General features: G+C 34.3%; 1 long non-coding RNA gene across 4 annotated transcripts in view; it reads right to left on the reverse strand.

Annotated features, from left to right (window-relative positions):
• Positions 1-308: 308 nt before the first annotated feature.
• LOC147918033 (uncharacterized) overlaps positions 309-18,579 on the reverse strand; it is a 1,004,068-nt gene continuing 985,797 nt past the window's right edge. For all 4 annotated transcript variants that reach the window (XR_015555809.1, XR_015555811.1, XR_015555810.1 and 1 more), the window contains 2 exons: positions 5,943-6,028; positions 309-998 (listed from right to left, as the gene is read on the reverse strand). This is a non-coding gene — a long non-coding RNA (uncharacterized LOC147918033). The remainder of the gene's footprint in view (positions 999-5,942; positions 6,029-18,579) is intronic.

An 18,579-nucleotide genomic window follows, 5' to 3' on the forward strand; every position in this document is an offset into this window, starting at 1 on the left:
TTGGGTCTGGAAGGGGTAAAAATAGAGCAGAGAAAGACTTTGATATTAGTGACTAATTTTAGAAATAGAGAAATAAAAATGTACTGTGGGAAGCTGGGCTAGTCGGGGGAGGTAAATCAGCAGAAAAAATTAACTCTGTGCAACTATGTTTTCATTTATGAGTATTAAATTTTGTTTTTGTAGTCTTCTCCTCTGGAAAAGAAGAATGCCCTTGGAGCACTGTAATTTGTGTAAGTTAATTGGATTTTTTTATTATAGTATTCAGAAGACAGTTTCTTGAAAGTAAATTTTTATTCAGAATAGGCATCTTCCAAGTGGAAAATTAAAAGTATGTAATTGAGATATAAAACTGTCATGAATAAATACACTCATAGAAACACTCATAGAAAAAAAAATTTTTAATCTTTTTTTGTGAATTCTGCTTTAAAGATGAATGTATGTGACTTTGATCTGGACTAGTAGAGTATCTGCATATTTGGTCCAAATGTCTATTTTTTTTTAATTTACAAATTTCATCATTTCAGATGATCTAAAATACACTGAATAGGTCTTGAAATAATTCTATGAAAGTGTAAAATAATTGACTTCTATGTTTTAGACATGTCTAAGGAAGAATTTAACCTTAATGGAATGGACCAACTAAAATTAAAGGGAGAGGTTGGCAATAAATCTAGATTCTCTAAGGCTACAAGTCTCATAAAAAGAAAATCTTTTGGGGGCCGTCCTGGTGGCATAGTGGTTGGGTTCGGTGCACTCCACTTCAGTGGCCCAGGTTCACTGGTTCAGATCCGAGGCGCAGACCTACACCACTCATCAAGTCATATGGTGGCAGTGACCCACATACAAAATGAAGGAAAATGGGCACAGATGTTAGCTTAGAGCCACTCTTCCTCAAGCAAAAAGAGGCTCAGGGCCAATCATCTTCACCAAGAAAAAAAAGAAAATATTTTCTCTGGCTTGATTTGAAGTCATGCTTCTTCAGTTTATGAGCTGAAAGACTGAGAGGAAGAAAGAGAAAAATCCCAAATTTTTCAATAAAATCTGTTACTTAAAATTACTGATTGTAAATGTTTTCATATTTTGAAAAATAAATATTTTGCAAAGAGCTGTGGATTTATTTTCAAAGTAGAACTGTTTTAAAAAATGAAATAGAAGGAAATTCCATATAAGAACCACTTTTATTAGAAATTGAAGCTGTGGACACAGGAAAGGCAGGGTGACAGACCACAGCACAGTGCTGGTGTCTAAACCACAGCAGCATAACCTCTGAGCATTGTCCCATATGAACTAGAATCTGTAAAAGATGACCTAGCCTTCTTGTGTATCAGAGACAGGTGGGGTTTTTCTCAGAATTCACGGTATAATCTTCCAGGTATGGGACCATACAGAGCCTGAAGGAAATGATGTCTCTCATTCTTGAATACAGGTGTAAATTATACATGTAAAATTTTAACTTCTAGTATCACCATCCCTCAAACACATAATTTGATTGTGTTAATTTCCTGGGGATTACATGCGAAAAAGCATCTAGAACTAATAGGTAACTAAGAATAAATTACTATTCTGCTTCTGGCCAAGATGGAGAAACAGAGACCAGTTTAACCTCTCACCTAAAACAATGAAGAGACAAAAAAATAAATATATGAAACAACAATTTTCAAGACATTGGACATTACACAGCAAACCACAATAAACCTTGAGAGAAAGGGAAAAAATATGGTGAGCCCTTTGACTGTCTCAACTTACTGCCTTAGAGAGTTTTTAGGGCACAGGGCAAGGAGGAAGACACCAAGCAGAGTTCAGTGATTTCCAAAGATGAGTATGGGAATCTGGGGAGGCCAAAGAGCCTGGAGTACACAAGGCAAAATACTGGACAAGAGAGAACTGGAAAGAGTGAGGATGGCAGAGAACTGAACAGAGTTTCCCTTGATGGTTCACCTGAGTCAACTGGTCAGGACACATATGTAAGGAAACTACAGGGAAAGAATTACCTGAAAGGATTAGAGGGGAAAGACCTTGGAGTTCACACAGGGGATGCTAATAGTTCCTGTTCCCACAAGCCAGAGAAGAAATATCTCATAATTTGGGGGGCATTGAATAGAATACACAGGATGTTTTGGCCTCAGTAATGGGAAAAATTAGCCTTAGACTAAATGCTGCTCTGGTACAACCTAGCAAATCATAGAACAAAGAAGATGCAAAAGGATCAAAGCATTTCCATTTAACTTTACCATGTCTCAGAACAAAGCTCAAGAATACTTATAGTACAAAAAGGGTAAAATTCACAATGACTGCTCTCCAATTAAAAATTGCCAGGCATGCAAAAAAGCTGGAAAACATGAATCATAATGAGTTGAAAAATCAACAAATCTAAACTGATCCAGAATTGTCACATTTGATATAACTAGTAGATGGGGACATTAAAATAGTTATTATAACTGATTTCCATATGTTCAAAAAGCTAGAGGAAAACTGAATATGTTAAATAGAGAGAGGAAAGATATTAAAAATGCCCAAATTGAAATGCTACACATCGGAAGTACAATGTATGAAATAAAAAATAAACTGGACTGGAATAATAGAATGGACATACAGAAGAAAAGATGAGTGAACTTGAAGTTATAGCACTAAAATCTATCAAAAATGAAAAGCACAGAAAAATCACCTGAAAAAAAGATGAACAGAACATTATTGATCTGTAGAAAAACTTTAAGAGGCATAATATACATGCAGTTGGATTCCCTAAAATACAGGAGAGGGAGAGGGTAACAAAACAAAATTTGAAGAAATAATAGTTCAAATATTTCCAAGGATGATGAAAACACAATTAGGTAAATAAACCTCAAGCAGAAGAAAATTTAAAAAACTGCATCAATATATATCATAATAAAGTTGCCTAAAATCAGTGATAAAGAGAAAATCTTAAAAACAGCTGAGGATGGGAGGAGGAAAGATGCATTACATATAGAGGAATAGAGATGAGGATGGCAGCAGATTTTTTGACAATGCAATCCAGAAGACAAAGGAGCAACATCTTTAAAGTAGTCAAAGAAAAAAACTATCAATTCTCTATACCCAGTGAAATATCTGTAAAACATGAAGGCAAAATAAAGACTTCTTCAGCATGGAAACACTGACAAACTTCATCACCAACATGTCTGTACTAAGAAAAAAATATTCAAACAAATCTTTTAAGCGAAGGAAAATGATATAGTATAGAAATCTGGATCTACATAAAGCATAAGAAACACCAGAAATAGTAATGACATTGGTAAATATAAAAGAAATTTTGTTTCAGGGCCAGTCACATCGCCTCGTGATTAAGTTCAGCGTGCTTTGCTTTAGCGGCCTGGGTTCAGCTCCTGAGCACGGACACCACTCATTGGCGGCCATGCTTGGAGGTGACCCACATACAGACTAGAGGAAGATTGGCACTGATGTTAGCTCAGGATGAATCTTCCTCAAGCAAAAAGAGGAAGATTGACAACAGATGTTAGCTTAGGGTAAATCTTCCTCAGCAAAAAAATAAGTAAATAAAAGTTTGTTTCATATTAATTGATTTTATTTAAAAGATAATTGACTACTTAAAGAAAAATAATAACTATGAATTATGGAGCTTATTACAGGTAAAATAAAATGTATGACAAAAATAGCAAAGTGACCAGGAGAAGGAAATGGAAGTATTTCCCTCTTGTTGTATACTTGACTGTACAAAAAATCATGTGTATCACTTGAAGGTAAATTGTGATAAATTAAAGCTTCATACTATAAACCCTAAAGCAACTACTAAATTAACAAAACAGTTTTAACTAATATGCTAACAAAGGCGATAAAATGGAATCATTAAAAAATAATCAATAGCAGGAAGAAAATGAGAGAATGAGAAAACAGAATAGACAGGACAAATAAAAATAAATATCAAGATTGTACATGTAGCTATAACTCTGTCAATAATCACATTACATGTACATTGTCTAAACACATGTAAAATGAAAAGATTGTGAGGTTGGAATTATAAGAGCAAGACTCAACTATATGCTACCTATAGAAACCTCACTATAAAGATGTACATCAGTTAAAAGTAAAAGGATGGAAAATGATATACCATGCTAACAGTAATCAAAAAAAAATTGTGTAGTGGCTATATTAACATCAGAAAAAAATGAGGTTTCAGAAGAAAGAATATTACCATGATTATGGAAAGTCATTTCATAATCATGAAAAATGAGTATAATAATCCTAAACGTTTATGTGTCTAATAACAGAACTTCAAAATAGCTGAAGCAAAAATGGATAGAACTGCAGACCCACAGTTATAGCCAGAGATTTCAATACCCTGCTCTCAATAATGAATAGGACAAATAGAAATTCAGTAAGGATACAGAAGAATTGATCGGCACTATCAACCAGCTTGACCTAATAAATATTTGTAGAGCATATCATCATCTAACAATAGCAGAATACACATTCTTTTTAAGTGCAGTGAACCATTTGCCAAGATAGGCCATATTCTAGGCATAAAACAAGCCTCCATAAATTAAAAATGATTTGTCTTATGAAGAATGTTCTCTGACAACAATGGAATTAAATCAAAATCAGTAACAAAAAGAGATCTGGAAAATTCCTAATATTTAGAAACCAAAAAAAAAGAAAAATTGTGTATAACCCATAAGTCTAAAAATAATTGAAATGGGAAATTAAAAAATATTGTGAGCTGAATAAAAATGAAAATATAGCATACCAAATTTGGAGAATGCAGCTAAAGCATTACGTAGAGAGAAATTTGTAGCCTTAAATACACATATTAGAAAAGAAGAAAGATCAGTAACCTCAACTCAGTAAGCTTGGTGTAAGTTCAGAAACTGGAAAAAGAAGAGCAAGTGAAACCCAAAGTAATCAGCATGGAAAGATAACAATGAAAATAAGAGCAGAAATCAATGAAATAGAACCTAGAAAATAGTAGAGAAAATCAGTGAAACCAAAATTTGGCTCTTTCAGATGATCAATAAAATTGATAGCCATACTAATCTAGCCATACTAATCCAGAAATAATGTGCTATGACACAAATAACCAATATCAGGAAAGAGAGGTTAACATTACAGATGCTACAGATATTAAATGGACAATAAAGGACTGGTATGAACAACTTTATGGAAATAAATTTAACAACTTAAATTATTTGAAAGATACAAGCTACCAAAGCTTACTCAAAAAGAGATAAATTACCTGAATAGCTCTATCTATTAAAGAAATTGAATTTGTTATTGTATCTTCCCACAAAGAAACTACAGGCTCAGATGGCTTTGTTGTAGAATTTTACCAAAAATTTAGAAGAGAAAGACTATCGATTCTAAAAAAACTCTTCCATTAGAAAAAGAGGAGAGAATACTTCTTAGCACATTACAAGAAAAGAAAACTACAGACCAATGCTCCTCATCACCATACATGAAATAGTCTTAACAAAATTTTGGCAAATTAAACCCAACAATATATAAAAATAATAATCCATTAGGAGCAAGTAGAATTTATTCTAGAATACAAGACTTTTCTATCATTTAAAAACCAAACAATATAATTAAAGCACTAAAACTTCTAGAAGAAAATATTAGTGAGTATGGATTAGGCAAACTGTCTTTGTTATGACACCTAAAGTATGGTCGATAAAATAAAATTTGATAAATTGGACTTTATCAAAATCAAGAACTTTGGCTATCTAAAAGGATAAAAGACATAGGGTACTATGTTACCCCTGGGGTAGCACAGGGATAAAAGAATAGAGGATAAAAAGACAAGCTACAGACTGAAAATTTGTTGGCAAATCAAATATATGATAAAGGACTTATATCAAGACTATATAAAGATTTTTCAAATATAAAAATAAGAATAAACAGCCTTAGTTTAAAAAGGTCAAATGATTTTGAGTAAAAAAAAAAGCACCCACCTGACATCCTGGAGCTTCTCTGGTACTGTCAGCTAGAACTTGGTGTTGCTAGAAGCTTCATTACGTTCACAGGCCTTGGTGTTTTCCTATTGCACATAAACAATTTCACAGTTCATCAGACAAGTCCCCTCAGTGATCATGATGGATCAGGATAAAAGCAATTTAAATTCTTAATCATGTCTGAACATGGTAAGAAACATGAACATTGTTCAAATCACAAAAACGACCAGACTTCTCTCTATTGCAGCTAATGTGTGTGACTACTGCTTCTTTACCAGTTCAACCTTTTACAGATTCAACCTTGTTTCATTCATCCTGACTTGTAGATACAAAGTTTTAAGATACCCAATCAGAAACTTGCCCCTACTTACTGGCAATTAAAAAATAAACAATTACCTTAGTGCCTGTAAAAATTAAGCGTTAAGAGATAGTTCTATGCAAACATGAAATTTCTGTGTTTTTCCTTATAATTTTATGAAAATTTTGAGATATTATGTATATTACTTAGAGTAGGCTAAAATATTTAAAGATTCAAACATAATAGACATTTATTCCCTGCTTATATACAACCCACAGGACCATTCAGGACGCTAGTGGCTCTGCCAACATCAATGGTATCTTGGAAGGTCTTGCTGGGTATTGTTTCCAATATAGTCAGCTGAAAGAGAGAAATAGCATGGAGGACCACGTGTAGGAAATATTTACGAACCAAGCCATGAAATCCTGCTCCTCACTTACACTCACATCCTACCAGCCAGAACTCTGCTTCACATCCATCCTTAACGGCAAGCAGGTCTGGGAAATGAAGCATAGCTGTTAACCAGAAATAAGGGGAAATGGGTTTTGCTTATCAACTCAGCAACACCAGATATGCTACAGATTTTTAAAAATTTTTAACTGTAATATATTTTTAACTGTGATATATATGCAGAAAAGTACATAAAACATATATGTAAGGTTTAAATATAATTGTAAAGGGAATACTCACATAATCACCACCCAAGTTTAAAAGAAAAAAAGCAGTACCGGCTATGCCTTCTGTTTACTCCTAGATCGCAACATTCTCCCTCCCCACATGGGTAACCACTATCTTGTCTCCTGTGGTAATGTTTTCTTTGTTTGATTGTTTTTCTTTTAATATGTTAATGCCTATGAGTGTGTTCTAAACAATATAGCTTTGCCCAGTTTTGAACTTTATTTAAACACCATCACAACATATATATTATTTTTATGCTTATTTTTCTCCACATTATTTTTATGAGATTCATGCATGTTTTGGTGAGCAGTTGTCATTCATTCATTTGCATTGCTGTAGTCTATGTCATATTAATATAGCCCATTTTATTTCATTCTGTTGATCAATTAGTGATAGTTTCTGATTTTGCCTATGAGTGGCTATGAACTTTTTGTACCTGCCTTCTGGTGCATGGCGAAAAAGTTTCCCTACCCAGGAAGGGAGTTGCTGAACTATATGATATATTTACATCCAACTTTACTAAATAATGCCAAACTAGGTTTCCAAAATAGTTGTAACACTATATGCTCCCATCATGGTATGAGAATTCCCATTTTGCCATATCCTTGACAATAGTATCATTAGATTTTCTTTTTACGTTTTGTAGATGTAGTGAGTGTATAGTTATATGTTATGTGGTTTCAATGTGGACTACCCTGATTATTAATGTGTGTTTTCCTGATGATCAATGAAGATGAGTATCATCTGATATGTTTATAGACCAATTTGAAGTTCCTTATTATTCAAGTGCTTGTAGAACTAGTCTATCACTTTTCCAATGGATTTTCTTTCTCTCATTAATGTGTAGGAACCCATTATATATCGTGGGATTTTTGTCAGTGATGTGTGTTATGAATATTTTCCCATTCGGTGATTTGTTTTGATTTATCTTTTAGCTTTCTTTATAATGTCTTTTGATGAAAAGAAGTTTTTATTTTTAATGTAGTCAAACTCATTATTTGTTACTTTGTTGTTAGTGCTTTTCTGAGCTCTATTCCATTCCATTTGATACTACCTTAATTACTTCAGATCTGTAATAAGTTTTGGCAACTAATAAGGCAAACTGAACCAACCTCTTTTTTGAAGTTGACTGGCTTCATATTAATTCTTAACTGCTAAAGTGCCTATTCTTAAGCAGAACTTTTTGAATTCTTCAGAGGCACCCATCAAAAGTTTTTCCTGCATCATTATCTGGCACAATTATCCAGCTGGTTGCCTACAACTCCTCTCCCTGTTCCTCCTAACAGCTCTAACCCTGGCTCTGGCGGGCCTGAACTTATGAGTAAAGGCCATTCAAGATGATTCATGCCCAAATACACAAACACTTCCATGATATTCAGTCTGGCCCATGAGAAGACAGCATTTTTTCTGCCAAACCCCTAAAGCTTAGTCCTTCCCTCTTGTTCTCCTATCAGGTAGTTCCAACCATTTGTGGAATTTAGACTTTTCTACCAAGGGTCCAGTCTCACTTCTATGTTTCTGTATCCTCTGAATTCCAGAGAACAGATTTTATACACTCCGAGCCATTCTCACCAAATCCCTCTTGCCCCATTTGCTTTGAGATAAAGGCCAGGTTGGGAAGTGGGAAAATAGATACATACCCCTAAACTCATAGCATTCCAACCAAATTCTCCAAAGAGATTCTCCTACCAATCTTCTTGATTATTCTTTGTCCCCTTATGTAACCTGGAGGTGGGTGCAGGGCTATAGGTCTCAGAAGCAGTTTGTGGTCACTCAGATCTGGATAAACTATCTGGGACTTCTCTTTGGCATGTGAAAACATTTAACCCCCACTCCTCTGGAATCCTCATCCAAAACCTCAAGGCATAAAAGGTCACATGTAGCAATATGTTTTTCTGTATCATTTGAGATTTTTAATCAAAACCGTTAACATATTATTTCAGATATAGTCAGTTGAAATCAATTGTCTATAAGAGGTCATAAAACATAATGTTCAAAATAAACATGTTTAATATAATGTTATAAATTTATAGAATATAAGAAAATATTATATCTACTAATGTGAACCAATTCATTTGATTTTAACCACAAAAAAAAATTTTGACACACTTTGGCTAAATACATAGCCAGCTATTGAGTAACAAGTAATCTGAAAGACTACACAGTCAAAGTAGCTCTTGTACAAATGACCTAAAATTTTAGGCATTTTTGTAGCATAGTTTTATTATCCAGTCAAATTAAAATAACTTGAGACCTCTATTTTTCCTAGTGTCATTACTTCTTTACATGAACTATATACACCCGCCAGTATTCCATCATTCTCCGAAAATAATACACCCCTTTCACAACTTCATTACTCTGAATATTTCTCTGCCTAAAAGTCTCTTTTACTTCTTATGTACTACATATTTACTTTAGATCAAGCCTAAATCTTATGGCTTCTATTAGCAACCCTTTCCCGACTCACTAAAGAAGGATTATTTACCTTATTGTTGAAGTCAGAGGCCTAAATTCATTATTTATTAAAACACATACATTATATTGTTAATTATAACAATTTAATTGTTTCCCCTAGTAGACATGGATTATATCCTCCCCAGGACAAATCTCCTGGAATATAATTAACTCCTCAATAAATATTTAATAAATAAATGAAAATATCATGTCTCCTCTATTTGAGGGCCAGAGCTGGGGAGACTAATATCAGGTTTTCAGTTCGAGGACAGGCAGCACAAGACACTTACAGCAGCTGAAAGTATTTAAAACTGGAGAATATTAAGGAGTCTGTTTTAATTTGTGTCTTTCAGGTCACAAAGGAAAAAGATATATTCAGGTTATTTCCAGTGATATGGTTTGTTAGTAGATAAAGACAAATGGAAGAAAGCAAAGAAAACATATCAGGAGTCAAACTGTTCTCATGAAGAATCAAAGCAATAGCCACTGCTATTGTGGATTCAACAATGATTGTAGTGGCTCAGCAGTAATTTCACTGACTCAGCTGCAGCTCTGGTGACCCAATCCATTTGTCAAGGGGACACCTAGTTCTTCCCACTCTAGCAACTTCATGACCCAGCTCCTCTTACCTCTGACTTTTTCTAAATCTGCTTCTGTATGTACTTCCTCTGCTTTAACTCTTGGTTTTCTCCTAACCTACTTCTTTATTGCCTGTGTTCTTTTTGTGTACCTAAACTCTAAATTTCTGAAGACAATGTTTTACAGATTTTTTTCCAATGAGCAGAATGCTTATATCAAGTCACCTTATAGGCTACTGGTCTTCTTGCACTAGCCTGTAGGTGGTTCCCTTTACCACATTATCATTGCTAATTCAATCAGTTTTGGTCAACAGAGCAAGATCATAAGACACTAAGTAGGCAAAATAAAGAAATAAAATGCCTATTTCTGCATATTTTGGAAAGAATCATGGGTATATAAGTCTCATGTAATATCCAGTAGCACGCATAGGCACTAGAAAACATCGAGAATAAAAACCTAAACAAGTTCCATGGTCAAATCCAAAGAGAGTGAATGCAGTTAGATAGGATCTGAAGCCAGACAGACCTGAAATAAGTTAGAAAGCAAGGATCTGACTAGTAGCAAAATGAAGAGTCATTGACAATTTAATGGGAAGCAGAAAGAGCCCAATGTACAAACAGCCCAGGAACAAGTAGGTTGAGTGGTTTAGGCACAGGGTTTGAAGGAAATTGTATTTAAAGTATAATTTCTGGGTATTAGGTATACTCACTACATCTGGGATGTCATTGTTGCTAGATCTTCTCAGTTAAGAGCTCTATGCAGTGTGTATGAGTGTGTGTGTGTGTGCATGGGCATATATACATAAAGTAGATTCATATTCATATGTCCAATTCAGATGTAATATTACAGTAAATATTGCCCTTGGCATCGTATTTCTTTTTACTCTTATACTAAAGACCTTACTTCCTACTAAAATAAAATTGTTTAGTTAATATGTTTCATCATTAATTTATAAAGTTTAAAGTTTCTTGTGGTTCTTCTCGTTCTTAAAATTTATTCTTCCTAAGATGTATAGAATTCTGCATTCAAGTCACATTAAATAATTATTTTCTCTGTAATATTATTATGTAGTTATCTATGTTTGCATTATAAACTACACCTAACTTAGTGGCTTAAGAACAACAAAACAAAAAATTATTTACTTTGCCCATAAATCTATTTATCTTTTCTCCGTCTGGCATCAACTAAAGTGGCTCAAAAGACAGCTGGATGCTGAATTATTATGAAGGCCCGATCACTCTCATTTCTGGTGGTTGATGTTAGCTGTTGGCTGACACACACACACGTGGCCTCTGCATTTGTTGCTTGGTTTTCTCACAGCATGGTGGCTCATAGTACAGTAGCTGAACTTATGTGATGGCTCAGGCCTCTATGGTGTGTGTCCTGAGACACAGAGAAACAGATGGAAGGTGTGACAATTTTTATGGTTTAGCCTCTTCCTCCATATTCTATTAGTTATAAACAAATCACTAAGACCAGCCCATGTTCAAACAGAAGGTAATTAGACTGTACCTTTTGATAGGAGGAGTAGCAAAGAATTTGTAAAATATGTTTTAAGACACTTATGTTACCAATTAGAAACAAAGTTAAATTCATTTCTTCCCACTTGTTTTCAATTTTAAGTTTGCTTTCTTTTTTTTCCTTCAGTTAACTTCATTTTTTAGATATATAAAATATATTGCACAAAAGTCAAAACTTTATAAAATGTTTACTCAGCAAAGTCTTGCTCCTGGGACTATACCTTACACCATATTTTTCCCACCTTTCTGTAGGTAACTATATTGTTTTATATTTGGTTTGCTTAAAGTTTTTATTTTTGAATAAGTAAGAAGATACTTCTGTATAAAATTCTTATTTATCTTCCTTTCTTATGCAAAAAACATACATACTATATAGCGTGTACCTTATTGAAGAAATGATTGAGTCAAGATTAGCTCAGGGAAAGTACAAGGAAAACCTAGGCCACTGCTGTGCCAGAGCAAGAAGCACTCAGGGACTCATGGCAGGGGGTGGGGTCAGAAGAAAGATGACCCAGTTCAGAAAGATTTTTAACAACCACATTTGAGACAATTTGAGCATCAAAACAAAAATGAAAATAGCAATTACTTATGAAATATCACATAAACAATAATATTTGTGTCCATTGTGTTATTTATAGAAAGAGAAAGTTAAAGTCATTTACCATCATTGTAAGTGACTATCATAACAATTCCTTTTCTGAAAATTGGTATAGAAAAATAAGTAAGGATTTAGTTTCTTTTTGAGGTAGGAGGCATTAATAGATACATTATGTAAAAGATGGGCAATGGGATATTCAGACAGTGGCCACAGGATCAAAATTTGTATCAATAACAGTATGGCAACTTGACATATGTGCCTACTGATGAAACACACAGCACCAACTACAAGCATTCTTGCCAAAAATACTTAACCTGAATCTCAGGGCTGGCCTGGTGGCATAGTGGTAGGGTTCCCATGCTCCACTTTGGCTGCCCCGAGTTCACAGGTTCGGATCCTGGGCGTGAACCTATGTATCACTTATCAAGGCATGCTGTGACAGGCGTCCCACATATAAAGTGGAGGAAGATGAGCACAGATGTTCGCTCAGGGCTAATCTTCATCACCAAAAAAAAAATTAACATGAATCTAATCAAAGCGTTAGATGTAATTTCTTTGGGAGGAAATGTAGTAGATAGAGAAATAAGTTAAATGGTATCATGAGGAAACAATAAGACATATTCAGAATATGGGACATTCCAGATTTATTGGTCTTATCATAATTAAAGAAAAGTTTTGAGAAATACAACTGAATGCAATGAATGAAACTTGATTGGGTACTGGTTTAAAACAAAACTATATATGACATTATTGAGACAACTGAAGAAAATGTAATATGCATGATATTAGAAAACTGTTAATTTCTGTATGTATGATAATGAAAATATTGTTATGTTAAATAATGTTCTTATTTTAGAGACATATGTGCTGAAATATTGGGGGATGCAAGATTTTGATGTTTGCAATTACTTTCTAACGGCTCAGCAAAGATAGATGAGAGAGAGAGACAGAGAGAAAATGTTGAGAGAGAGAGAATGTTAATAGTTGTCAAATAAGGAGATAATATACAGGGGTGTATTATTCTATTCGTTTGTTTTCCTGTGTGTTTTAATCTTTGCATGATAAAGTTGAGAGGGAAAAAAGGACAAAGTTAAGGGAAATAGACTAAACTGGATGCTTTTCATGCCAATATTTTATGAAGGTTTTTTCCCGTTATTTAAGACATAGTATAAGTTTAAAAATACATGGGAGAAATAAAAAATTGGAAGCTATTGTTCTGATCTCATCGTGTCTTATATGAGTTTGGATCATTCCTCTATTCACTGTAAATATTGAACATTTGTTGTCTGTTCAGGATGCTGTCAGCATTAATGTGTTAGTGTCTCCATAATTCTCTGAACTCCTTAGATGAGAACTGCTATGCAATTGAAAAGTATTATTGTAATGGTGATCAGCATGATTAAACTTGTAGGGTACTTGATATTCGAAAGTGCTTGGTAACAATTTTTATTAGTCATTATTAACGTCTTTTACAAACTGCACTTCAGATTGATTAATCACATTCCTGACCTGACTATTCAATTTATGTTCAAGACTTGCCTCTATGTTCAGTTACAATTTACAGTTTTGAGCCTTCCATTTGTTTTTTAAACCCAGAGATTTTCAAAAGTTATCTCTGAGATCAAAGTGCTTTCAAGTAATTCCATTTTGTTCTCTAACGGATTTTTGAAGATGGAGTTATCATTTTTTTTTTGAAGAATGGTCCTTTAGAGGTTATACAATTCTATTTGTGAAGAAAATTGCCAAATTATATTCACATTTTATTCATATCTCTCAAATCCACTGCTTTTTTTGCTATCCCTAAGGTGGTAAATTTAGTTTATTCATTTATTGTGAAATCCTTGATTATTGCTTTTACAAAAGTCAAAGAATAAAATAGCATGTCTTTGGTGTAAGAGAGTTGAGTGTGATTCTGAACCCACCATTACTCGACCAGAGGTCTGTTAATTAACCTTGATGGGTTTCAGTTTTCTTTTCCGTGAGAAGGAGAAAATCACTACTTGATAATTTGTTGTGATGATCTAAGAAGTGTGCGTTATAAATTCCTGTTATAGTATATGACACATAGTAAGCACTTAATAAATTAGCACACAAACAATTTACCATGTTTCTAGTTTTTCCATCCCAATTAATGGTAGGAGGATCTTTCTAAACTGCAAATTTGAGAATATTGCTTTTATTAATTAAAATTAAGATTAAGTCCCATTTTCCTTTTAGGACAGTACAGAAGGTCTATATATTCTATGTGAACCTCGTTTTCTGCCATTTCTGTTTTTACTCAATTATTTTCAAAGGATTCTGAACTATATGGAACTAAATAATACTGGCAACCCTCCTGGGGAGTCATCTGAAGAACTGTCCATTCTCCTAAGCACTGAGTATCTCGTAAAGCTTTGCACATGCCAAGTGTACAGAGCTTCCATAATGTCCTTAGCAAAACCCTATTTATCCAGCAAAGTTTAACTCAAATGTCACCCTTCAGCAAATGCTTTCCCCCATAATCTCTCTCTATTGTGCTCTCATGGCAACATGACCCTATTCATCCCTTGAATTTCTGTAAACTTATGTCTTCTCCTTTCCCTCTCTCTTTCCTTGACTATGAGCTCCTCCATGATAAGGCTATGTTACGCTGAACTTCATTTACCAAATATCTGTTGCAGTAGCTCTCAATATCTAACTTCCCCAGGATTTATCTAAAGAGTATAATGTAAATAGCATCACTAGTCTGCAACTGTCTCAAAATATCTGCTTCATCAGCATTAGATGATGCTATTTTCTTTTCCCTGTTACTTGGAATTTCTAACAATGACCCCACTGACCAAAATGGGAGTATTTTCTTATTAGGACCGTGCTTAAAAATATGCTACATGGTGCTGAAAGATCTATTTCATTTTTTACTTTTTTTCCAATCACAAATTAGTTTATCAGATTAGCCCATTGTGACCTTAGAAGATGTAGAGAAATTATCTCTAAATTTGGAACAGGACACAGAGCAAACAGTTTTTTAATTGGGGGTTGAGAGGAAATATGAGAAAATTCGGTGCGTATATTTTGTATACAACAAACTAAAGGGTTCCTCAGGGCTGTGAGTCAATGTTCATAAAAATCTCACATTTTTATATTGCCCTAGCGAGTTTTTATTATGTACAGGATAGTGGTTACAAGCATGGACTTTGGAGTAAACTAGTCTGGATTAGAGTTCCAAGTCTAATGCTTATTAGATCTGTGACTTGTGACAATGCAATTAACCTATAGTGTCAGTTTTCTCATCCACAATAGTTGTAAAAAGATGGAATCTCATATAATTTTTCTGAGATTTAACTAAGACAGTATGTGTAAAGTATTTACCACAGAGGCAGGCACGTGATAAGACTTCAATCACGGTAACTATAAGTAATAATGTAATTATTATTATCTCCCCTTGCAAAAATTGTAAAGCAACTGTTATCCCTTACAGGTAAGGATATCGAATCTCAAGAAATGTTAATAACTTGCCTGTAACGTAAAGCTGATATTAAACAATAGACATGAGATTCAAACTTAAGCTTTCTGATTCTCTTTAGAGCACACTTTTGAATGCCCCATACTGCTTCTAGCTTGTGAAGGTCTCAGGCAAGGGATGACAGATCATTAGCAGGTGCTCAAGGCCAAGTGTCTGAGAAGGGAAGGAAGGAAAGAATTCATCTGTTTCCTAGAAATGCCCTTTGTGTTATCTAAAATTGATGCTGCCTAAAGAATCACCACTTGTGTGGCACCAAACTAAGCGTGGATGTGGAAAGACAAAAGAAAAAAAGATTAATTTCTTCTCTAGCAACTTATGTCTAAGTTAAGAAATAAGAAAGCTCAAATATATAGAATAAATCTATAACTGCAAAATAAACATAACTGATGATGTTCCTATAAATTGAATAAAATTATTTTGAGTTGACGTATAAAAAAAGGTTTTATGGAAAAAATGTTTTTGAACTGAGTTTCTAAATTGTTATAGGAAAAGATAAGGAAGACTATTCTAAGGAATGTGATTCTTCTTCCACTTTACTTTCTTACTTTGGGTTATTGTCATTTGCCTTCCGGCCATCTATCTTCGTTCACATTCTGTCATTTTTCACAGTTGCTTCTTAAAATCCTAGCAACACAAGTCCTATTCGTTTTATTTTCTTAGCTATGAAGATAGGTGATAACATCCTTTTAGAAATGACCAGGTAATTCTTTTCAAAAAGAAGGAATTACAACAGTCACTTTCAGTATACTAACTAAATACATTTATTGATACTATAGTGTTAACAAGAATATTTTGTAGGTGTATAGGTTTCCATTTCAGTTGATAAAATTCAAACACTATATAATGAGTAGTTCATTAGCTTGCAGTGTTTCCTTATGATGAAAAAGATGAAAAGTTATTATCTTAAATTTTCTTGTTTGGTAATAAAGAGCAGAGATTAAATTACTTGCCCCCAATCAAAGTACAGATCAGGATAGAGTCACTCAGATAATCTCAGATATAGTAAGCCTATAAAATAGTTTGAACTCTTAGGGAAAAAATATGAATAAATTAAGGTAATATATTATTCTTAAATTATGCTAATTTACAATAATTACTTTAGCTAACATCCCATTTTAAAGCAGAATTATAACAATTCTGTGCAATTTACTAATTTCCTTTTCCATCCACCACCTAGAGAGGAAAAATAATATTGTAAGATTCAAAAATGTTGCTGTCTTAATTCCATATTTAACATGGTTTAGGTGAATACTTTCTTTGAGTAATCTCAAATTTAAGTCATTCTCATTAACTGGTAAGATTATCATGTGCCAATCACTCTGCTGTATCCTGAGGACAAAAAGTTTAATAAGACCTGCTTCATTCAATGAGAATTTTACAATCTACTGGAGAGGAAAAATACACACATAATTGAAATCAAATATAAGTGTCCGAGTATATAAAAAACGCCTTCGTTTAAACCTCATTGTCTCTCATCCGGAAAACTGCTACAGTGTAATAATTGCTCTTCCTACCTCTAGTCTCCTCCCACCTACCAACTCTTTAATCTCTTTTCCACGTTACAGCCAGAATGGTTTATATAATGCAGATCTGATTCTATTACTTGAAACGTAAGACCTTTGGTGGCTCTCCATTGTACACATAACAAAGCGCGAGCTCCCTTAGCGGGACACAGGAGTCTTTCCTAATCTAGGTATGTTTCTCCCTGGTCTCACTTCTATCATCTATTAATTACCAATGTTTTGGTGATAGATTACAAGTATCCAGCTGTTCCACGTTTTTCCTGCTCCTTCTTTCTGGGATGCCCTTTTCATACTTAGCTTAACTCGCTTTATTTTCACTCTTCTTTCATGCTTCAGTTAGGGTTTATGTCTTCTAAGAAATCTTGCCAAATTAAGGGGTCTTCCTTTGCCTTTTTATAACACAGTGTACCACCCTCTATTTTACCACCTTTAATAATATTCCTGGTTACATTATAGGCAAAAGTAAAAAAATCCTTGCGGTGAATATAGTCCTTTCCTGCTCCTTCTAGTGTTATCTTCATGCCTTGTAGACTTTAGGTGTATTTCTGTATTCAAATTAGATTCTGCCACACTTCAAGTTGCGCTTTCAGGAAATTTGAAAGCAGATGAAGTAGAAGCCATCTTTATGCTTCTTTCATATTTACTTCAGGCAAGCAAGGAGTATTATGTAGCAGTGTTCCAGTGTCCAGTCTTTATGTTTGCAAGTGTTGAAATATAGTTTTGGCAGAGGCAGAAGCCCGATTTTAAATTCGTGTGTCCAGGGACCAGCTCCACGGGATTGAAATGCAGTTTCAATGATCCCCAATTCCTGATCTCTGAATCATAGCTACAGCTGAGTGTGTTTGAACCCAAGTGTTCCAGGGCCAGTCTCTCCATTCCCCACCTTCCTGATCTTGGAAGAATGAACAGCTCCCCGGAAGGTAAATTCTGCACTTTTCTGGGAATCATTTCTGAAGACCCAGCCTAGAGTTCACTCCTCCATCCTTTCCAATGACTTTATAAGTACCTGATTCCCTATAATCAATTTCTTTTTTTGCATAGAATTCCTAGAGTTCTTTCTGTTTCCTGTACTGTGCCCTGACAGAGTTTTTTATATCAGAACTGGTTGCAGACAACATGTCCTCAAGAAAGGGAATATTGGATTGGCTATCTGGCTATGTTCAGTTTAAAGGCAGGGAAGATGAGAGTATGACTGAAGAATGGGCGGTGGTGTTCCAAAGAAGACAGGGTAAGTCAATAACTTAAGTTATTGGAAATGAAATACCTACTGAATATAAGGGCTACTGTTTCCCGGAGTGAAGCCTGACTGGTACACCCTCACAAAGGTAAACACTGTCCTTGCCATCTTATAGCCACAGCCCCTAGCAAAGAGCTAGCACGGAGTCATGTGGCATGCAAGTGTAAGGAACTGAAATGAGTGATACATTCTGCCCGGGTTATTGTGCATCTCCATGAATGAACTTATATTTGTCTCTGATATTGGAA

This window comes from Ceratotherium simum, chromosome 2 (assembly GCF_057802395.1).
Source record: "Ceratotherium simum simum isolate JZ-2026a chromosome 2, ASM5780239v1, whole genome shotgun sequence".
Taxonomy (NCBI): Eukaryota; Metazoa; Chordata; class Mammalia; order Perissodactyla; family Rhinocerotidae; genus Ceratotherium; species Ceratotherium simum.